Below are 23,903 nucleotides of genomic sequence, written 5' to 3' on the forward strand. Positions count from 1 at the left end.
CAAGAGGCAGAAGTAGGGAGTGGAAGCCCAAAGGAGCAGGCAGAGATGCCATCTCATGAGCTTGTCCCAGACTGCGGTGGATGTGCACCCGTTTGGACATGGTCTTGGTCTTGGTCCACATTCTGGTGGCTGTGGACCACTGTAAATAGGGTCTCCTGAAGATGTTACTCCAGTTTAGGTGTGGCCCGGCTGAATGAGATAGGGCTCAAATCAGATTACTGGAGTCCTTTATAAGCAGAGAGAAAGTCAGACCGGAAGAGAAGCCACAGGAAGAGCGAGAAGCTAGAAGTCAATGGAACCCCAAAGAGAAAGGAGACACAGCTGCCATGGGCATTGCCATGGGATGGTAAAGCCAAGGAGTCCCAAAGATTCCCGGCCAGTCAGAAGATACTGGTCCTGGGAGGACGCTCACCATCTAGCTCTGAAACCATTAGCCAATAAAGTTCCATTATTTAAACCAACCTATCTTAGGGGATTTGTTTTAGCAGCTAGGAAACTAAAGCACAGACTAACTGAGCATGGGGACCAGCTGATTTCCTACCCTAGTGCGAGAAGGAGGCCTACAAGCAAGGACGAGCTTCTCAGGACCCACCACGCAGGAAACCTAATACCTGAGCCCGAGCAGGTGAAGAGGGCAGAGTGTTCCGTGTCTTACCTGCCATCCCTGGCCAGTCCCAGCCTCCTGCGGGGCTCCTCAAAGTAGATGGAGCACCTCCTAGGGGAAACCAAAGTGTGCGGTGAAATCCAGGGCTGGGCACATCTGTGGCCACCAGGTGGGCACAAGCTCCCTCCTCTCCCCCACTCTCCCCACGCTCTCCCTGGTGCCTGTTTCCTCTCCCCCCTCTGCCCATCTTGATCTGTTTCCCGGCTCCAGAGAACCCTGCAGAGTGTAAACTTTTCAAAATGCAAGGGGCAGATGCTGCAGCCCGGGGTTCCCGCAATGGGCCCTGTGTGGAAATGGGCCATTCCTATTTGTGCCAGGACCTGCAGCTACTGGTGCTTTTTCTTCAGAGAGGGTGAAACAGACTCAAACACGTGACCGTCCCATCTCGACCCCTGGCCCCCCAGCTCACCTCCATCTCAGGGGCCACAGGCCCTTGCGGTCTCTTCCCTGCCACACTGCAAGAGCCTCCTCTGCACTCCTGCCTCTCCAGGGTCAAGCCCACGCCCCACGTTCCACCTCGCTCGAGGGTGATCTTGCCAAAACGTAGCTAAAACCAAGCCCCCTCTGCAACCACCAGCCTGCCCTCCACGTGGGCTCAGCCCCTGAAGCCCGTTCCCACCTGCCGTGGCCTCTGCCTTCAGCCCCCGGCCCTTGCCCCCTGTGCACCCACATCCTAACCCCCACCAGGCGGAACCTCTCAGGGCCCCGGGCACGTTTCCCCTCCTGAGACGATCTGATATTCTCCCTCCATGGGCCCTATTTCCTCTCCAGCCCAGGATTTCTTGGCCTTGGCGCAGGACATTTGGGGCCAGCGCACTCCCTGCTGAGCAGACCTGGCCCGTACACACTGGGACACGGGGCCATGCCCGCCTCCACCCACCAATGCCGGGAGCACGTGGCATCCACCTGCGCGCACATGCGCATCCACCTGCGCACATGCGCACTCACGCCCCAGCTGTGACAGGCGAAAGTGCCTCCAGACCTTGTCAAACGTGCCCTTAGAAGCAAAGTCCTCCCCGAGACCCTCAGATCCCCCTTAGCTGCACAGGACGCCCACGGAACACCCCTCCCCAAGCCAACTCCCTGTGCCCTGGTGCAAACACCGCATTAGGTTTCTCTGTTGTTTTCTCTCATGGACTTATTGCCTGCGGTCACTGTTGTTTCCTTGTCTGTCCCTGGCACCCCCACCATGAACTCCAAGACCTCAAGAGCTGTCGCCCTGTGTCACCTGCAGTGGCGCTCAGAGAACGGCTCTGGGCTTAAAGCGTCAGCCCGGGGCACACGGGCGGCAAGAGACACAGGGGCACAGGGGCTGGCTCCCCACCACAATGGACAGGCCTGAGCCAGCTCTCTCTGTCCCTAGGGTTGGGTCACTCCCTGGCAGGCTTAGGGCTGGGTGACCGCACCCCACCGTCACCAGCCCAGGCTACTGAGCTCTGCCTTGAGCTTCCCAAACCGTTGCCCACTCCTTTCTCCAGCTCCCCTCAAATGACCTGCCCTTGTCCGGGACTCTGGCTGACACCATATTTCCCTGACATTTTGAACTCTCAGTATGAGAAGTGGCCACTTCTTGCCCTCCCCATTTTTCGCTGACAGGAAATCAATGTAACACTACACACCAAATGCTGTAAATTTGGTGGAGGAATCAGGACGAGGGCAGCGAGGCCATCGCTCTAGTCCTTTCAGTGCCCTTACTCAGCTCCCAGAACCTTCCAGAGTGTGAGGAGGCCTCGAGCCAGCACGGAAGCCAGGGGTTTCTCATCTGTTTCCACGACCTTCGGCAGCAGCAGGGCCTGCTCAAGGGCAGATTTTTAAAAACCAAGATGGAAAATGAAAAGGGAGGCTGTTCCACCAACTGCCGTCTTTGTGTGAGGGGAGATGCGGCTCCACGCGTGATACTGGGGAGCCCAGGGTGTCCCCCGGGGTGGGATGGAGCGGCCTGACGACAGTGCCGCCGTGGGGTCCCCCGGGGGCTGGGAGGTAAGGCCTTGGGGACCTTCCGTACACGGCCAGCGTGACGTCGCCGGCGGAGAGCGCCCCGTTCTACTCGGCGGGCTGCCCCGGGAAGAGCCTCTCCACCCTCAGGAGACTGTTCCAGGGGACACCACAGCTTTCACTTTCCATCGGCTCGCAGCTGAGTCCCAAACCACTGGAATTCTTTTTCAGTTTGATCTCGAACGTACAACCTGCGTGGTAGGAAGTCAAGCAAACAAAATCCTTCAGTCGATGGCACGGATTGGGATCCGGCCTCAAAATGCAAATTATCAAGGAGATGGATGATTTCTAGTTCACATAGGAAGACTTCATTTTCCTCGTTTTTAATATCTGAGTCCATTACACACGGTACAGGTCAGGGCTGTTCAATAAAAATAAAATGTGGGCTACAAATGTAAGCCACAATTGGAAGTTCAAAGCTTTCTAATAGCCACCTTTTTAAAAGAGTGAAGGGAAACATAAAATAAATATTGATCATATGATTTAATTGGATATTCCAAAATAGTACCATTTCAAAGGGTCATCAAAGTGACACAATTATTGAGATGTTTTACATTTTTTCTTGCATACGAGGCTTCAAAATCCAATATTTGTTTTATTAATTTGAGTTGGCCATACTTCAAGTGCTTAACTGCTGCAGGTAACAAGTAGCTGTCTTAACTGGAGAGTACATTTATAGTCAACAACGTTTACAGTTTGACATATGTTTTGTGCCCATGTACAACATACTGGCCCTTGGTAGAATTTGCACCACATATATTCCTGTTGCATCAATTTTTAGTATGCTTGAAATTCAATTTTTGCCTAATTAGACCATGCTGACTATTATCATCAACTCTACGGACAATATTTTTCATGGTCATTTTGTTTAGCTGTGTGGCCTGTGTGGGCCAATGCTACCAAAGATGAGCATAGCATCTGAAACCTAGCTACTCCCCCCACACACTGCCCTTCCCATCCTGCTCGGTGCTCAACACATAGAGGGGCAGAGCACGGCCAAGGAGCATGACTGGGGCCAGAATGAGAGCGTTGGAAGCAGTCCAGGTGGAGGTGTGCTGTGCGGCCAACTTTCCCATCCCCTCAGCTGGGATCCTCAGTTCAGTTCATACTCAGTTTCTCCAAGACAGAGTTGGGGTGAGCAGAGGAACAATGAAAGAAGAAGCCTCCTTGTTTCACCACCGAGTGCTACCCTCGGTCACAGCCAACCATGCCCCCCTGATCACCTCCCCTTCTGTCCAACGTGCAGGTCCTGTCGCAGGACTGAAAGCCTCTACCACGGGACTGGAAAATGGCTAAGTACCACATTACGGTATTGTAAGGCAATAGGCACTTTCTTAGCGGGAAACAAAATCAGGAGGGGTGTACAGAGAGATTACCCCTCAGAAGGCATGTAATTATGCCACTCTGAGCTGATTGTGGGTTTGCTGTTGAAAACGATGACAAGAATAAGGATAGAATTCCCGAGCATCTTCCCCTCTCACCTTGCCCGGCCAGTCCTCAGGTCCTTGGCTACAAATGCCCTGGTTGGAATGTCATCCTTAAATACTTTCGTGCAAATGCTCTGGCCCAAAAGTCTTAGGAAGGCTGAAGGGCAGGATTAGGTCTGGTAATCATGTAGGGACAATACTTTTGTTTTGCAGAACTATATATGACTAGCTTGCCTCCCAACCCCATTAGAAAGCCAGCTGCATCATCTCCCCTGGCCCTCTTCTTCTGAGAACAGAGAGGAAGCCTCCCTGCCTTTCCCCTTTGAGTTGATATTTCAAAAGCAGCACCCGATGACAGGACAATAGTAACACTCAGTTCACTCTCCTCTCACCATCTGTCACTGAGACACAGCTCGTGGGCCTGCCAGGCAAGGTTGTTACCAAGGAAACAGCTGAACATACATCTCCCATCCTGTCATTGGCAGAAGGACTCTGCTGAGCCATCCTGAGGCCTCTGCTCTCTAAGACCAGCCTTGCAATCTACAAGGAAGGGTGAGCAAACTCAATTCACATTTCATATGGCAACTGGGAGGCCCTCCCTTCACCCTGCAAATGCTTCTTAATTTCCTGATGCTTGCATTAAGCTACTTCACTTGAATCTCAAATCAAAATCTCCAATCTATTTGGTGGGATCCAGACCCATCTTTCTAGCTCCCTGTTGGACAAGTAAGTATATGTGGGAGTAAAACGTGTCCCTCTGTTTCCATATTCAAGGCCAAACCCATCCCCTCTCCTCCTTCCCCCTCTTTGCTTTGCCTCCTCCCTTTGCAGTGGCTCTCAGCATGTGGACCCCTATGCAGTGAGGCTCCCAGGGGCTGCACTTGGAGTCATCTGGCTCTCCCCCTTCTGCCCTCCAAATAGTCACCTGGTTTCTCAGGCTTGCAGGTCGTACATTAGAAGCAGCCCCCCCAGTGCTTCCCCTTTCCCCATTTCCTCCCCCAATGCCAATGCCCAGCTGGACTGGGCAAGAGCCAGCAAACTTGGCTTCCTGGGTCCTGCCTTTGCCTCCCTCATCCCCACCCCCTCATGTCACCAGTGGACTGGCCTAAAACAAAAATCAGTCGTGCTACACACTTGATTCAAAGTCTCCAATGTTTCCCACTGCCCCAATCCAATCCCCCAGCATGGCACTCCCTCCAGGCCTTTTCCAGTCTGGCCTTCAGAGGCCTGATTTCCTTCTGGTTTGATTCCCTACCCCTCTCCCCCATATGGTCTATACCCAGTTGGGGTTCATGGACGAGTAGCTGGGCCCCTCCTGGCAGCCTTTTAGAAATGCCAACTTCTATCCTGGGGACATGGCCCTGCCACCATCATCTCCTGCAGTCATCATCCAGCGCAAGCCTGTGATCCCAGGGTGACAGCTCTTACCTGTTGTCACCCCCACTGAGTCAACCAGGTAGCAAAGTTCTACAGGGTTGTTCCTTGAGCACAGTGCCCAGCACTTAGTAGGTGCTCAGTAAACATGCACTCAGTGAGGTAGAGGGATAAATAAATTAAGAAATGAACACAAGCACAGGCCAAGTGCTCTGCTCACCCAGGTGGGCCCTGGCAGTGGGAGAGGGCAGGAGGCGGATGCACTGGGAAGCTGCTTCAGAAGCAGAACCTGTAGGTCTTAGAAACCAGCTGAAGGTCTGGGGGATAAAGAACAAGAATGAAGGGCTTCCTTTCACCAGGGAAAACAGGGAAGTAAACAGTCGTAATTTGAACTGAAATGCAGAGAGCAGGATGCTTGGGAGCAGAGGGCAAGGGCAATTACTCCAGGCTGGAGAGGTTAGGGAGAGCTTACTCAAGGAAATAACACCTGACGTGAAGGCTGACGCTGTTAGCCAAGTGACGGTAGCAGGGAGGGGGGAGATGGAAGGTGATGGCCCTCCTGGTGCTAGCCATGTCATCATTTCTTCTTCTCGTAAGAACAGAGGGTCCTAATAAATCGCTTCTCAAGATATGTCAGACTAAGTTGCCAGGGTAAGTAACTTCACCATAAATCAGCAGCCTGCTTTGGGAGAGGAAGCCAAAGGGACCAGAACCATGCCCTGCAGTTGGCTGGAAGGGGCCCTGGTGGACCTTCAGTCTCTGCTGCCTTCCCAGTGATGGAGAAGGCAATGCCGGCTCTGAGGCTTGGACACTGGGTGGTTACAGAGCCCACCTTTAGGCAGAGGACCCAACACAATAAAGTCTCTTCTAGGTTGTGCCTGTACCCTGCCTGGAGTCAGGAGGAATCAGGAGGACCGCTGTGTGAGTCTCCTGCCCTGGGTGTCCTGAATTCCCACCTCATTGTGACTCAAAGGCCCTGGTGGGCAAAAATACAAGGGGATGGAGATGGGCATGCTCTGGGCAGGGGCTTTCACCATGTGCGAAGGCGAGGAGGGCAGAGGACTGGGGACGAGAGCATGAGCAAGCAGCACCCGGAGACAAGCTGGAGAAGCCATCGCACCCCACCCGTTCCATCCTGCTGTCTGGTCCTGGAATCTAGGCAAGCAACAAGGAACTTTTTCAAGGCTATTTGTAGGGGCTGAGATTTTCTGCTTGGAAATAGCTGTCTGTTTCCTCCTGGTTTCACATCCCCATAGAAAAACCGTGATAAGTGGAAGAACAAAAAAGAAAAAAAGAGAGAAGGAGAAGAAATTTTGTTTTCTTTCCTGCCTCCCTCCCTCCCACCCAGAGGCCCCTGCAGTTCCTGATGCCATCCAGGAAAGCTCTGGAAGGAAGGAAAGCCTCCGGACAAGGCGCCCTTACCTGCCCTGAACCCGTGAGGCCCGGGACAGCCTGCCTGTGGGTGAGGCCGCACATGCTCGTTCCATCCACCTAGAGGAGCCGGTCACCTGGGGGAGGGACAGATGTTGCCCTCACATCCCAGCGCTTTGGCAGGAAGGCCTCTTCTTCCACACCCCTGCCCCAGCACCCTGCCCAGGACCTCAAGGAGGGGAGGGGAAGGCAGAGCTACGCGGTGTCCCTGCAGAATCAGGGGATCCCTGCCTTGGCCAGGAGCTGCACCCCACTCTGAACGTCGGGCAGCTCCTTTCAGTCCATCCTTCCAAAGCATGTAGGGAAACGGACTTTAGCCCAGTGGTTAGGGCATCCGTCTACCATATGGGAGGTCCGCGGTTCAAACCCCGGGCCTCCTTGACCCGTGTGGAGCTGGCCATGCGCAGCGCTGATGCCCGCAAGGAGTGTCGTGCCACACAAGGGTGTCCCCAGCGTGGGGGAGCCCCACGCGCAAGGAGTGCACCCGTGAGGAAAGCTGCCCAGCCCGAAAAGAAAGAGCAGCCTGCCCAGGAATGGTGCCGCCCACACTTCCCGTGCCACTGACGACAACAGAAGTGGACAAAGAAACAAGATGCAGCAAATAGACACCAAGAACAGACAACCAGGGGAAGGGGGGAAATTAAATAAATAAATCTTTAAAAAACAAAAAAAACAACAACAACAAAAAAAACAAAGCATGTAATCAGTCAGCGATAGAAAAATCTTTCCATCACTGGCTCACAAAATGGTTAAAACAGATGGGCTCACCCTCATCCTCGCCCCCATTTCCCTGAGAAATGGTTTTGTCAAGCCTCTCAGGGGTAATTTTTATAGCTCCAGGATGTGCTTTATTTCAAAAAAGTTTAGGGAGTTGCCATTGAGATGGAGGACACTGGAATTCTAGGGGACATGAAGATAAGGAAGATTCTAAGTGCCCTTTCTGACTCAATTCTGACAGTTTTGGGGAATAAGAGAAAATTAGCCCCTTCCTTTAGAGCCATGGGCCACGAGATAGGGCCGAGAAAAAGCTGGCAAGATCCTCCTCAGCTATGAAAGTGAGTCACAATGCAAGGGAAGCACATAGCTTGCTTTACATCACTTGCCGATATAGAGCATCCAATGCCCACAGTAGACCTATCTTGGGCAGGGCAGGTTAACTTACTTCCTTTGCAGGTGATGGAACCAAAACCAGGAGGGGCACTCTGCTGGCACGAGGTTTCACAGAGCGGAAGTGGGCGAGGCCAGGGTCTAAAGTCTGCCTGCTGAGGCTGTTGGCTGCAGGATGCAAATTCCGCACTAAGCGCCATCTCTTACCCTGCAGGATCCACCCTTCCCTGGCGGTGGGCCCTCCAGGAATGATGGACTTCACCTAGATGCCTCCATAGAGCACACGCGTGGTCGTGCCACCCTGGAAAGCTGAATCTCGCAGCTCACCACCCTGCCGGCTGCCCTGGGGGAGGCCCTGCCCGAGCTCCCTGATGAAGGCAGCCCCACCCGCCTACCACTCTATCCCAGTACCTTACCGCCTTTGGACACTGTCATATGTTTTCCTGTTAGTTTAGACTACAGCACCCATGGAGCAAGAAGGGTAGGAGCTCTCAAGAATGCATTCCACGTGCAGGAGCTTTGCCGTATCCCCAGAACCCAAGCTGGGTGCAGGGAAGGCTCTCGGGAATTGGAATTGCATCTGATGCACAGCACATCTCTCCGTGGGTAGAAACCAATGTGGCTGACTGTGGCTACTGCCTGGCGGCTGGAGCCTGGCCCCTCTCATGTTGGTGGATAGTTTGTATGTACAAAAATAGAGTTAATCTCTACATAGCATGCTGCAGCTCATTTTTTTTTACTTGACAGGAGATGGTGACCATTTCTCTAGAGTTTAGCAGATAAAGACCTAATTCTATCTTTTTCTTTCCAATTTACTTTATGCAGGTAAACACACATATAAAGATATTTACAATGGAATCATACTATTCTCAAAGAATTTCTTTCTCCTTCTTCTTCTCCATCTCCTCCTCCTCCCCCTCCACCTCCTCCACTTCCTCCTCCTCTTCCTCCTCCTCCTCCATCTCCTCTTCCTTCTCCTTCTCCTCCCCCTCCCCCTCCTTCTCCTCCTCCTCTTACCTCCTCCTCCTCCATCTCCTCTTCCTTCTCCTTCTCCTCCACCTCCTCCTCTCTCACATACAGCACTACTTACTAGGACTCTTATTTCCATGAAATAGATTCCCAGGAGTAGTATTTCTGGGTGGAAAGCTGTTCTCACTTTTTAAAACCAATTTTATTGATACATATTAATAAATACGTTCACTGTTAATTGTAACAGATGTTCTAGATTGCATCCCAATGTGAATGTTAAAATAATTATTCACTTTTCCACTGGCTTTGTATGAGAATACCTGCTCTCTGCATCCCACCAGCAAAATTTTGCCAATCTGGTAGAAATAAGGTTGGAAGCTTTATTCTAATTTAATTTGTATTTCTGTGGTTTTCCATTTGTTTAATGGTCATTTGGATTAGAATGTGACATTTCAATAATTATTTTTGAAATTAAATTTCCCCAAAGAAATTGAAAGTGTTTTGCTAGCCAAAGGAAGTAGCCTACCTCTTATCAGCATATTTATTAATTGTGACTATACCAAAATTTAGCAAGTTTCTCAAAGGAGAAATAACCATGTTTTGGTGTCTGATAGGACTGTTACCCAAAGGCAAGGATAAATTGTCTATACTCTTTACCAGTCCATTCACTCAATGTGGACACATGCACATTATTTCTTGGTTTCTTATATGCACATGTAAAATCTTCCACTGACATCAAATTTATGGCTGGATGATGATCCAACAATTCAGGTATCCTTGCTCTAGGCACACAGCATTATCTGGTAGGAAAGCAAAGAATGTCCTCCATTCACTTAGCTCTTGGGCTTCTTTTGGAAATTTTCACTAGCCATAGCATTCCCTTCCTGACGGAAAATTCTATCCTGTTTCCAATCAGTAATTAAATCTAACAACAAAGTTCCTGGAATCCAGACCCATTCCAATGTCTGTAACAAGGGCAAAAGCTTCCTACCTCTGAGTTCCCACCACCCTTTGTGGCTACCATGCCCCAAACTCTCCTCAAGGGTCTGCCAGATAAAGCCCAGAAACCAAAAACAAAGTGCCAGTCCTGGCCAAGGCCTCACCAATGCGACTTGTAGCTGGCCCTTGTAGCTGGGGGGGAACCAAGACTCCACCCTGGTCCTGTTCTGGATGATTGTGGATGACCCCACTCACCTTTGGCTTTTGCCCCTGCAGTCATACCATCCTTGCCTTCTCCTTGCCAACCACCTTAACCTCAAAGTCAGGATACATCCCTCAATTCCACTCATATTTCCTCCTCTGCTTGCTGGTGCTCCTTAGCACCTGCAAACCAAGGGTGACCTGCATCTCCCAGTTTGCCTTTGACCTCCATCCTCCACTGCAGGCTCCTGCTGATTTCTTAGTTCATCCACCTCCCTAGTGGTGGTGTACATGCTTGTGCACCATGAGTACATTATCAAAGGTTGCCATATGCATGGATGCCCGCCAAATGGCCATCATTTCAACATTGGCTTTCCATGCTCTCCTAACAACTCTTACAGTCACACTGAATCCAAGAGTCCCATCTTCTTTCACCAGTTCCACAAAGTAGATTTCACCAGCATTGGTTTCTGAAGGGGATAGTGGATGAGAAGAACCAGCACTCTGCACCAAACCAAAAGAATAAAAAGAAAACATGAAGGCACTCACCCCATCTATAAGCAATGGCACCACTTAGCTCCCAGCTGCTGACAGAAAGAACAAGAGCTTCATTTCCAGCTTTATTAGCTCCTCCCTGTATGGCCTGGGATGGTATTTTGGTCTCTTCAGACTCAGTTTTTCACAGTCCACAAAAATGGAACGAGAGAGCTCCCTCCTAACTTAGTGTGGCTGTGAATGACGTGCAGCACACAGCAGGGGCTCAATAAACGTGGGTTCCCTCAAGTCTCCACTCATGATGTGAGCTTCTATGTTAAACTGACGTGTTCCAGAGACATCCTGGTAACTTCACACAGGATACACGGACAAGCAATGGCATACCAGATACCAGACAGACAAAAGCTTCTCAGGTGGAAGGAAACTTCAGGAAGAGCTTCACTAATTCCTAGCAATCATGGCTAGGATGGATGGCTGCTCCAGGGAAGGTGAGAAGAGAAAAATTTTCTATTCTGTACCAAGCATTTTGCTTGGTGCTATGACAATAACCATGTTAGATCTGTTCTCTCATTCATCCAATCATTCAACAACATTTATTGAGCACTAATTATGTGCCAGGCATTGTGCAAGTCACTGGGAATATGGCAGTGATAAGTGAGACATGATTCCTGCCCTTATTGAACTTACCATTTACTGTGGGACAGACTTTTAACAAACAGATTCCCAATTAACCCCAAAAAGTTGTGATGCTAAATGCAGTTGTGATAAAGTGCATGAGATAAAGTGCATGTTATCATCTGGAGGCTCAGAAATGTAAGAACACGTAGCCAGGCAGTGGAAGAACCAAAAGGTGAACCCACGTTCAGGCGATAGGAGCGCTCACAGAACTGGGGAGGTCTCAGCAAGCAACAGCGGGAAACCAAGCCAGAGTCACACAGGGCTAGGAGGGAACGCCCAGGCTGCTGTGGATGTCCCACTGGCCACACAGCCCACGTCCAGCAGCTGGGCCCAAGGGCACTCCAGGCTCTTGTCCATTCTGTCCCCTCTCCTAGGCTGTGTCCTAGTTGCTACATTGGAAAATGTAACCTGGACACAGAAAATAAACAAGCTGGAGTAAATGGAATAATGATCTATCAAAAAGAAGACTTTCCAAAGAGACTGGTATAGTCACAGACAAAACCCTAGCCTTCCCAGACCACCCCACACACACACCCCATGGTATTTGGTCTCAATTTTAAAAATCAAAGAGTGAAACAGCCTCTGAGAGTTGACACCCAACGTGCCCCAGGAGCTTCCTGGCAGTGAAGCTGCCCGGTGGCCCAGGGATCCTGGGCCCTGGCCGTTCTCCAGGCTGGGTCATGAGAGTCATGGCTGTGGTGACCCTCAGCATCCTGCCAGAAAGCAGGGTCCAGAGAAAACCAGGCTCGGAGAACACCAGTCTGAAGCCCCGCTTCTGGCCAAGGGAGCCTCTGATGTGTGGCCCGGTGGTTAAGCTTTTGCCTGTGGAGTCAGACTCCTTTGATTTGAATCCCAGTGTGGGTGCATACCCTCCGTGGGCCATTGGGTGTGCTCCTCCTTCTCTCTGTGCCTTAGGTACCGCATCTCTTAAAAGAGTTTTTAATTGTAACTATCTTCTAGGGTTGCCTTAAAGACTCCATGAGATGGTACCTGAAAGTATTTAGGATGCTGCCTGGCACATAGTTAAGCGCTCAGTGCACATCAGCTGCCCGTCTTCTCTTGCAGACCCCCTGCATCCGGTTCTTCATAGGAGGCCCTGTCTGGGTGAGCTCCATGGCCAAAGAGGCAGGGATTTTCATGAAGCCCTCCATCATAGCAGATAATGATAGCAAAAGTGGAGCATGAGGCTCTGAGAAGTGGAATGACTTGCCTGTTTCCATCAGGGTCCCAGAAAGAGCTAGAAGGTGCATAGGCTCAACTTGGGTCATGGAAGAGAGTTTAGTGAAAGGCCTGTTTTCAAAGGCATTGGCAGCATTTAGAGAAACTGATAAGGAACAGGTTAGGTGCTGTGCAGCTAGAAATAATGGGAGCCTTTACTACCCCTAGGCCTGAAGGGCCAAAAGGGGGAGCAGTTGATGGAACCTAGAGAGAGGAGTTACATGGCGAAGACTGCCTGATGGGCACTGTGGTATTCAAAGGAACACAGCCAGCTCGTGGTGGTCATGCAGAGGTAGAGTGAAAAGCTGTCCTCACTCTTCCTCAACCTCCAGGCTTCTGTTGGATCTTCCCCTGAGCGGGGGCTACCAGAAAACAGAGGGCAAGGCAGGCTGCTGATAGTCCAAAAACACCAGCTTCACAGGGTCCAAAGCAGTAGGCAGAGGCCGGAGAGGGGTCTGGTAGAACACAGGGAGACTACCCCACCCAGCATCTGAAGTGACACTGCTAGAGGACGGCGGAGGCAGGATGGAGGCACACAGATGACTGATACACCAAAGATGGGCTTTAGGATCTTCCTCCCTGATGGGGGCTGCGCAGAGCAAAGCCCTTGAGTTTCCAGCTTCGGGATGAATCAGAGGCCAAGAATAGGAGCTGCCTGATTGTCTATTCATTGCCCTTTGCAGAAATCAATCTCTTCATGTTGTCATTGCCAGGAATAATTATAATGAGCAACTATGGGTACTGAAGGCTCAAACACTGTGCCCTGTGGCCCAGGTACTGACTAAGAGCTTACTCCCCTTTATACTCTTCTCAAAACCAAGCAAGGCAGAAATTTATTTCCATTCTACAGATTAGAAAACTGAGACATTAAACTCCTATCCACCTGACATGGCAAATAAAGAGAAAAGGAGGACTTCAAAGGCAGTGCTGTTAGGCCCCACCACCTGTTCTCTCTCCTCCAAATTCTAGGAAGTGAGCAGAGGAAAGGAGTACCTTTACTGGCAGAGGGGAAAGTGGAGGCACCGGTCTGGGCACTGAGCTCTGAGCCTGAGCCTTTTCTACTTCTTCAATATTTCTCTCCTGATCTTGTGTGTGTGAAAGAAAACATCCCTGATTCCCGTCACCCAGGCTGTCCATGATGAAGATCCCAGCATTGGCTGTGCCGCTATTCATTTCCTTGTTTGGGGTGTGCTCACAGACACCTATAAAAACAAGCCAAGGGAAATGGACTTAGCCCAGGGTTAGGGCATCCGTCTACCACATGGGAGGTCCGCGGTTCAAACCCTGGGCCTCCTTGACCTGTGTGGAGCTGGCCGATGCGCAGTGCTGATGCGCATAAGGAGTCCCTGTGTAGGGGAGCCCCATGTGCAAGGAGTGCGCCCCGTAAGGAAAGCCGCCCAGTGCGAAAGAAAGTGCAGCCTGCTGAGGAATGGCGCCGCCCACACTTCCCGTGCTGCTGATGACAACAGAAGCGGACAAAGAAACAAGATGGCAGCAAATAGACACAGAGAACAGACAACCGGGGGAGGGGGGGAATTAAATAAATAAATAAATCTTAAAAAAAAAAAAAAACAAGCCAAGAAGAAGTCAGCAGCTGGGAAACGTGGGCAGCTCTACGTGGAGCACAGCACTTTCTTCCAGTGACAGAGGGACTTTCAGAGCTCCAGGGAAGGATGTAAGCTTAGCATCTAGGGAAGGATGGTGCTTTAAGAAAAGAGGGAAGGAAGATATGAAATGTGATTTCAAAACCTAAATGGCGCTTAAGTAACCCGACTATGAAAACACCAGATCAGAGGAGAGAACATCAACTCCTCCTTATTAAGCTCCTGCCAGGTACAAATCCTAGATCTATATGCCTTCCCATCTTCTCATAGTCCCATGAGGAAGGTGTTATCCCAATTCAAACTTGAGAAAACAAAGCCAAAAGGATTAAGTCACTGGCCTAAGTCCCCGCAGGCAGTACGTGGCAGTGCTCTTAAATCCAGCCTCTCTGGATCATGAGCACTCAGCAGCATCTCCAACCTGCAGGGCTCTTTCTGGGGTACTTGGTAATAACCAAACTAGGATACAGCCTGGGTGACTGATCCCTGTGTACCCCACATCTAACCCTTGACCTGGCAAAGAACAGAGGAAAGAACATGAAGTCATGAATTAAAAAGTGAATCCTTGAGCAAGGCATTTAAGAATGGTGACCTCAATTTCCTTACACTAAATAGAAGTAATATAGCAACTACCTGGTAGGGTTTTGGTAAGGATTAGGGAGACGGTAGATAGATGATAGATAGATAGATAGATAGATAGGTAGATAGATAGATAGATAGGTAGATAGATAGATAGATAGATAGATAGATACATAGATAGATACATAGATAGATAGATAGATACATAGATAGATACATAGATAGATAGAATGATAAAGGTATGTATGTGTGGATGGATGGAAGTATGGATGGATGGATGGATGGATGTACAGATGGATGAGAGAGAGGGATATAGAAAGATGATAGATATACAGATGATGGATGGATAGATAATAGATGATAGAATTATGTATGTATATATGGTAGAATGATAAGTGGGTGTATGGATGGATGATAGGTAGATAATAGAATGATAAATGAAAGGGTGAATGGATAGGTAGAATGATAAATGGATACATAGATGAGGGATGGATAGATAGATAATAAATATATGTACATATGGATGGATGGATGATAGAATGATAAATGGATGTATAGATGAATGACAGAGAGAGATAGGGATATTGATAGATGATAGATATATAGATGATAGATGGATGGATGGATGGGTAGATAGATGATAGAGTGCTTAGTCCATTGTAGAGCCTCAATAAATGTATTCACTGTTAATATTAGGTGCTCAATATATGTATGTGGGAAGAAGGAATAGTAGATTTCTTTAGAGTGGGACATACAAACACACAAGTAGATTTACTATATTCAAAACAGACTCATTAGCCCTGAGAGATGTGCCCACGCTCACATGTTGAATGGATTTGATTAGGAGTTATTCCAATCTAAAGGTATTCAGTAAGGAGCTGTGGGGCCACCATTGTCTAATGCTGTATTCCTGGCCATTTCCTTCAAATGTCCTCTTGTCCTTGTCCCTAGCAATATGGTAAGCACTGGGCCTTTTCTTCCACAACCTCCCAAGAGACTGTGGGGGACTTGTGATGGGTTGAAAAGCCAACTTTGCAATTGGTGCCCTGACTAAAAGTAAGACAAGCTAGGAGACCTTTTGCAGGTGATTAAAACTCACTTTACCGTAGACCTTGGTGGCTGCTCCTGATAGGAATGTTATCAGTCTGGCCCTGACTTCCCACAAGACTGGCTGCCCCAACAGCAAAAAATGTCCTGGTGGTCCATCTGTGCCCATAGATCCAGCCAGCATCACCGTGGAAATGCCTTCCTGTGGCTACGGGAATGCAGGTCATGGCTGTGGAAGGAACTCAAACTCTGATGAAGGAAGGATGCCAACAGGTGGCTGAGGTCCCCCAGAGAAAAGACATGTAATTCCTAGCCATCGTGGGGAACCCATTGTCCAAAATTCTTCTGAAACTAGTGGCTTGAGGATCACAGACTTTGGGTACTGGTTTTTGACAACCCCCATCACAACAGGCCATCCTTGAACTACTCTGAATTGAGAAACATCAGCTGCATTCTATTTCCTGACAACAAATTGGATCATTTGGCTGCGCCTCTCGGTCCCACTTTCATGGGAAATACTGGGAGGGAGACAATATTGCGGGAAGAACAGTAATCATGTTGGGAAACCTAACAGAGACCATAAAAGGAAGGTTGGTGTTTGCAGAAGTCCCAGGGCAGGCTCAGGCCCCTGGGTGAGAGGCCACTGCTGGGACCCAGGACAGCCTCCTGACACCCTCCCATGGCTTCCAGGCCACGACAGCCAGACACCTGGGAATGCCATCAGGGGGCTGCATGTCTGTGAGAGCACAAGAGCATGCATGGTTCCTGGGGGGCAAGGCAAAATGGGGTGCCTGTGTGTGGACTCTAGACAAGGGTGGATGATGTGACATGAGGCTTTCCTGCACATAAGAGGAATTTGTGCAATGCCACATCCCTGGAGTGGGAGGGAGAAATCCATGTGCCTGAATTTGCAGGCAGCCTGCACTTAAATTCTAGAACTGTTCAACCAAATAGCAGTGGTGGTCCCAGGCAATTGGGGGTGGGGGCATTAACCTCCCCCATTATCTCCATCAATCCCTGAAAAACTGCCCCAAATAAACATAATAATATTATTATTCATTACAAACAATTGTTGCTTTCTCATTCTTATCTAAAGGATGAATAAAAGCATCTTTTTAAAAAATTCACTCTTTTGGTTGATCTATAAAATGTCTGGCTGATCTGTAACAGGGGCACCAAAAAAGAAGAGCCTGCATGCTATGTGAATTCAACTTCAGAACAGCTTCCCAGGCCTCTTTGCCCTGCCTAAGCCCCTCCTAGGAAGACATCCTGGTGCAGCCACTTCCAAAAAGGACTTCAGGTACAATAAGGATGTCCTCCCTGACATGCATGGAAAAGTGGGCAGGAAAAGAAAACAACCAATGGGTGGGCCCAGCTGTGAACTGGGTACACCATACCCTTTCAACAGAACAAGCCAAGGCAGAAGCCAAGTGTATTGATTTGTGCCCCCTGCATTGCTTCTTTGCAAGCCACTAACTACTGCAAGGACAGCAATGCAGAAGACCCCCCAGGGACACAGAGACCCAGTGCCCATGGCGATCATGTGTTCCTAGACATCGAGGTGGCCCTTCTGCCTCCCTAACCTGGCTCAGATGTACCTTTCGGCTGAGAAACCATTAATTCTAGGTTGCCCGGAGAGTTCTGGACCATTCTAACAGCTATATTGAATGCGAAGCCCTCCAGGCCGATGTGATTCAAGGCCACTATCTGCCCTCCTGGAAGAAGAAGGCATCTCAATAAGAAAGGGCAGTTCCTTAAAGCAGCATCCCTGGCTGTGTACGAAGCAGATATACCTGGTTTCATCTTTCCAGCTCTTTCTGCTAGTTCACCAGGTATAATAGAAGAGATGAAGATTCCAGAGTTCACTGTGCTCACATCTTCTCCTTCATTCATGACAAAACTATAATCCAAGACAGTGTTTCTTGTTAAGAGGATATGTAATAATTTGGTAGCTCGGAGATGTTGGGTCATCAGCCAGTAAGTGCCATAGCTGATATTTGCACACACGTGTCTAATTCTCAAGAAGCTCTTTTTCCTCTGCCCCAACACATGGAGAAAACTAGATAAGCAACCATGAGGGCAAGCACAGCCAAAGCTAGGAAGGCGACTCACCCAGGTGTGCTCAATTCTGCTCCAGGAGCTCATCAGAAACTAGAAAGAGTTGATTTTTCAACCCAGCACCTTGTCTCAGTTTCTCATTTTTTGTGTGGTTTTAAAGATCTTCAAAGGTGGTAACAAGAGATGAGAAGATTGGTTATTCTTCTCTATCCCTAAGAAGCTAACTATACTATAGAAAGGCTGTTAAAAGGCATTAGGGGGAAAGAAAGCCTTTGCCAATCTTGCACTTAGATTCTCAAGATATGCACCCAAAGGCTTATGGAGGCTGAAAGGCAAACTTTAACCTTAAAATCTCATTGATCTTGGGGGAAACTGAAAGGGAGGAAAAGCAGAAGTGACCCCTGAAGAAGGCAAACTGGGAGAGGAAGGACAGGAAGGTAGAATAGAAAGTCAAAAGGGACAAGTGCCCGCCCTGCCCAGGTGTAAAGATGGAACCTCACCCAAGGGCAGCCGGGAGCTGCTTACCAAAGCCACAGCATGGGTCATGCTTCAGTGTCATGCAAATGATTTCCTGATCCAGTTCTGCTGGAAAGCTCTTTGTCCTGTTGTTTTGTGAGCCTAGAGATGGAATCAAAGCAATACATGTGCTTTCCCCAAAATTATTTGGGACCTAATACAAAAAGAGAGAATGGTACTTGACAAAGTGAAAACAAACTCTGAGAGCAAACTGAGTTTAAATTTAGTCTCCTGACAGTGCTGGGAACAGATCATTGAACACACAGTTCTGGCTAGCCTTACTGGATCAGTGTGAGGGACTTCGGGGTCTAAGAGCAGAGGTTGGAGCAGGGTGGGCTCTCCAGGGGTGCTGGCCTGGAAAGGGTGGTTTCCTGACTTACTATAGCTTTTGTTTTCTGCATTGGACTTGGACCAACCACAGAAGGTGAGCAGAGAGGTGCCTGTCTGCCAGTGAAAATCAAATGGGGAGCTCAGGATGGACAGCAAAGCCTTCCCTCCTTCACTTCTACTAATCGGGGGTGACACCAGCCAGCAGCCAGCCAGGGCACCCTGGAGCACTTCCCCCTCAGAGGAGTCCTTGGGGAGTGGCAGGCAGGCTGAGGCAGGGAGTTGGCATGCCTGTGCTGACAGAGCACATGGAGAAATGCCCAGGGGGTTCCCTCACAGCGGAGCTTTCTGCACCTCTCCTTCCTCCAGGTGCCACGGTGGATGCTCAGAGGCAGTTCATGATTAAGAGGTGCCCGGTGGCCTGCCAGATCCAACCCACATATAAATAGTTCTTCTCCTTAAGGAGTGTCTTTGTCCTTGCCCTTCATTGGAAACTTGCCGGAGGATGTCAGAGACAGGGACGGTTGTCTACTCCACATGTTTGCTGGTGAACCCTGGTGGAGAAGAGTCCAACCCCAGCCCCTTGGGTCTGCAGGAGGAGCCGCAGCCCTAAGGGATGCCACGCTTTCCTACTCATGCCCCTACCCCCTCGCCCCTCCTCCTTCAGGGGCCAGAGCACTGGGGTTCTCTCAGCCAAAGCTCTAACACATCTCAGAGCCACTTGCCAAGCCAAAGGCAGACATTGACTGTGAGAGCACTTCCCAACTCTAAGTCGCTTTGAAAATAATTTAAAAAAAAAAAAAAGAAAGATTATGGACATTATTTGGGAAGCAGCCTGAAATGGCAGTGAGGGATTTAAAGCAAGCCTCGGGAGTAAGGTTTCCTTTACCCCATATGGATCCTGCGGCCTGGTCGGTATCAGTGCACACGTTCAGAGCTGGCGGCCCACAGAGAGGGGTGGAAGTCCTTGGCTTCTGGATTGAACAGGTGCTCTGAAGCTGTCCCCGGCCAGTGGAGGGGCTGCAGAAAGCAACCCAACAAGACAAGGAGAGGCAAGATGAGACAAGGCCAGGTAAGGCAAGGGAGGAGATGCTCTTGGCATTTCAGATGGAGGCCTGGGGAAGGCCGCCCAGGCCCCGTCCTCTGGCAGGTGAGAAGATCAGCTCCGGCTATCAGGAGTCCATTGGGAAGGACAGCTCTAGGGTCTTACTTCCCAGCTGAGCTCACCCCCAGCCCCATCCCCACCAAGGAGCCAGGCTTGTGAGGACAGCCATGTAGAACACTCCAGAAGAATCCAGCTGCCTCCTGCACAGTGTCAAGAGTCCTCCATCTATACCACAGGAAGCAGAAGAACCATTTGGTTAAGCCCTGCCCAAATTTCTGAGCCACAAAAGCATGATCAGAGTAACTAAATGGTTGTCATTTAAGCCGCTTGTTTGAGGCTAGTTTGTTACTCAGCATTAGAGACTCCAACAGTTTTGTCTCATTATTAGTGATTTCATTTGCAGCCAGTAGCAATGCATATTTGCACCTATAGAATTTAGGCCATAATTTTCCAAGAATAACTTTAAGATATCTGTGCATTGAGGGTCAACTGAATCACCCAAGCCCTATTGCCAAAACAGATGCAGAACTTTTCCTGAAGAAATGGTTCAGAGAGCCGTCTTCATTGGTCACCTGCTGCCTGTGAATCCAGACTACCTATATAACTTGTAGGGCTCTAGGCTCTTTTTTAACATTACAGATCATCATGTTATAGTGTAAAGTTGTGTTTATGAGCTCATTATTTTCTTGTATAAATTCAATAACAAGTAGTACGCTGATAGGTGAGATAGCATAGTGCAAATATTTGGGACACAGGGTCTGGAGTTCACTGCATGGGTTCAAATCCCAACCCCTCAGTTTCCTCCTCCATGCAGTGGTTAATACAACAGAAGCAGATTCACAGGGATCCTAGGGTCCAATTAGTAGGTGGTGTACAGAAGTGACTAGAACCATACCCAGCTCATGATAAGACCAAAAAGACTTAATGCAACTCATTCGTTTCTTCCTCTTCAATTGCATAGCACCACCTAGTTCTTTTTTCACCAAAAGATAGGGGTAAGGTAGTAGGGGTGATGGGATGCAGTGCTTGTTTGTGTTGAGCATAAAACAACTCCCAGCCTTCACTAAAGCTCTGCAGAGTGAGTTGACAGTTGGCTACCCCAGTGATTTATACCTTCCCTAGACATCAGACCCCCTTTAAACAATTCCTTCAGGTGCTGATCACCCCAGCATGCCAAACACATGGGCGCTTGGGGCCCAGGTACGACGGCTTGCTCGGTCGGTAGAGGTGGGGTCTGGCTGCGGACGAGGGGTTGGTCCCACTTGGGACGAGGGGTCGGTCCGGCAGCAGACGAGGGGTCGGTCTCACAGGGGTTGCGCGGTTCGGCTGACGGGGTCGCCCAGCAAAGCCGGCGACAAAGGGGTCGCCCGGAGAAGCAGGCGACGAACTGGGGACAAGGGAGGCCAGGCCCTTGTCGGGAGCTCTCAGGACTGGAGGGCGCATGGCAGAAGAACTACCGCGGACACAAGGTAAACACGCAAGTCCAACTTTATTGAGGGAGAGGCAACAGTTTTATAGGGGCTGGGGAAGGCTGATTGGTCGAAGCCACGCCCTGTTCTGATTGGTTGCCGGAGAAAGGTCAGTGGGCAGTACTGGACGGGGGAGGGGTGGTGGTTAGGGATTGGCCATCGCTGTTGCTGGGGGAAGGGGCAGGGTTTAGGGATTGGTGGCTACTGTTGCTGGGGTGGAGGGCAGACTGGAGTTTCCCGCCCACACCTGGCTGTTGCGGCTGTCGGGGGAAGGGAAGAGGGCAGACTGGATTTTTCCACCCACGCCTGGCTGTTGCTGCTGTCGGGGGAGGGAAAAGGGCAGACTGGATTTTTCCGCCCTGCACCTGTGCAGGGAGAAAGAAGAAGAAGGGTGCCGCCCCACAGGCATTGTGTGGCGCCATCCGGGAGGAGGGGCGGCCGCGGAAGCATGGCTGCCGAGAAGGGGAGACCCGAGGGCACTCTGCGCCCATGCCGAGCTCCCTTCAGGGGTGGCGGTGAGTCCGACCAGCCACCCTATTATGGGGGCAGCGGCTTGGCCTGCCACGGCCGCTCCCCCGCCAGGCCAGCAAACCACACTTCAGCCCGAGGGGTGACCGCACCCAGGCAACAGAGGCACAAACCCACCTGCCTCTGACTCCCTCCCCACCACTGTCCAGGTTGAAGGCGTCCAGGGATGTGCAGGGCCGGCCTCCCTCGGCATCTTCGAGCCCACGTGCAAACAGCGCATTTCCCTAGCTCAAGAGTCTCTGAATCCAACTCGCAGGCATGGGCCCCCCCAGGGGGGCAGCATTCTCGCTGGCCATTTGCACAGACTTGCTGAGGTCTGGATTGGGGGAGGGAAAAGCAAACAAACACACATGGGGGAGGTCTGCTTCTGCTGTGCGGGGACAGTGACAGCCCACTCACGCCCCGCTCCGCTCCCCCTTCCCTTCCCACTAGCTCATGGGACTCTTCTGATTGGCCCCGAGAATGCCGTCCTCCTAACTAGCACGTGCCAGTACAGAGATCTCAGGGAGAAAAGGCAGAGGCACATGGCCGTCCTCCCCAGGAGCTGCGGGACTGGACGCGCGGGGCTACCCGAAGCCCTCATGGGAGTGAGGATCCCTCAGCTCCCCGCGGACGCCTGCATGGAAATGAACTGTGGCCACCCCTTCTGCTCCTCGCCTTTACAAAGCCATCCTTGCAAACACTTCTCTGGGTGACAAATGAGGTTTCAAACCACTTGGGCTCCTGAGATGAGGCTCTGTCCTCTGGGACATAATCCTTGATAGCTACACGGCTCAGTGGGCCCATTGGTTGCCCTGGCAATGACATTTAAGCTGGGATTCCCATTTTTTCAAATACAAATACCTGCGAGATGTGTCAGGTCTCCCAGCTTGGACACGTTTGCCCTTTGTCCCTCCATGCCTAAAGGTTAACCAATGACCCCGGTGAATTCCTCAACTCAGTACGATAGATGCAGGGGACTCTTGCGATTCACTCTTCACATGATTAACATGAAGGAGAAATTGGGATTTGATTGATAGAACCCTTAAAATAACCAGACTTCACACCAAGCCAAGTTTGTTCTTCTAAAAAGAAAAACGATGATTATGGTTCGACCATCTGCTCCCTGCTGAGACAGAGCAGGAAGGAATGTTTGAGCACAAGGCGCTTAGGTAGCTCCAGTTTTCAGAGTGTGCAAGTGTGTGTGTGAGCATGTGTGTATATATATGAACATGTGTGTGAATGCGTGTGCGTGGTGCACGTGTGAGAATGTATGCACACATGTGTGCACATATATGCATGTGTATATGCATATACTTTTGTGTGTACGTGTACACATGGATGTGTGTGCAGTTGTGTGCATCAAACAACACTGCAGCATCTACACTGCAAGGACTTCTGTGGGCATTAACCCCTCACACAGAAACGTCTCTTCCCTCCAGTGGTGTCCAGTTGGTTGCCAGGGCTTGCCCACTGAAAACTCTAGCCTTTAAAAAGCACTTCTGGAAAGGAGATTTGGCTCAACAGATAGGGCATCCACCTACCACATGGGAGGTGCAGGGTTCAAACCCAGGGCCTCCTGACCTGTGTGATGAGCTGGCCCATGCACAATGCTGATGCGCACAAGGAGTGCCCTGCCATGCATATGTAGGGGAGCCCCATGCACAAGGAGTGCACCCCGTAAGGAGAACCACCCAGCACAAAAAAAGCACAGCCTGCCCAGTTGTGGTGCTTCACACATGGAGAGCTGATGGGGCAAGATGATGCAACAAAATGAGACACAGATTCCGGGTGCCGCTGACACAAACGGACACAGAAGAACACAAAGCAAATGGCCACAGAGAGCAGACAACTGGTGGTGGGGGGGGGGGGCGGGCGTGGAAGGGGACAGAAATAAATTTTTAAAAAGTATTTAAAAATAAATAGATAAATAAATAAAAAGCACTTCTTGTGAGCTTTCTGCATGCACAAGGTCTTAGGGGATTGTGACTCAGGTAGGGTGGGTAAGCAGCAAGGCACAGAAGCGCAAGTCTGGGCGGTTATCTGCTTTGATTCATTTAATCCTCATGTGACCCCTCCATAGCTAGGGAATAATCTGCCCATTTTACAGATGTGCAAACATGAGGCTAACAGCACGTGAATAGCTCACTCAAGGATCCAAGGCTGGTGTGCTAGTTTGAGGCTTTTTTTGGTCCC

General features: G+C 50.1%; 1 pseudogene; it reads right to left on the reverse strand.

Annotated features, from left to right (window-relative positions):
• Positions 1-651: 651 nt before the first annotated feature.
• On the reverse strand, positions 652-22,626 carry LOC131278955 (FERM and PDZ domain-containing protein 2-like; annotated as a pseudogene).
• Positions 22,627-23,903: the final 1,277 nt, after the last annotated feature.

The sequence above is a fragment of the Dasypus novemcinctus genome, chromosome 6 (assembly GCF_030445035.2).
Source record: "Dasypus novemcinctus isolate mDasNov1 chromosome 6, mDasNov1.1.hap2, whole genome shotgun sequence".
NCBI lineage: Eukaryota > Metazoa > Chordata > Mammalia > Cingulata > Dasypodidae > Dasypus > Dasypus novemcinctus.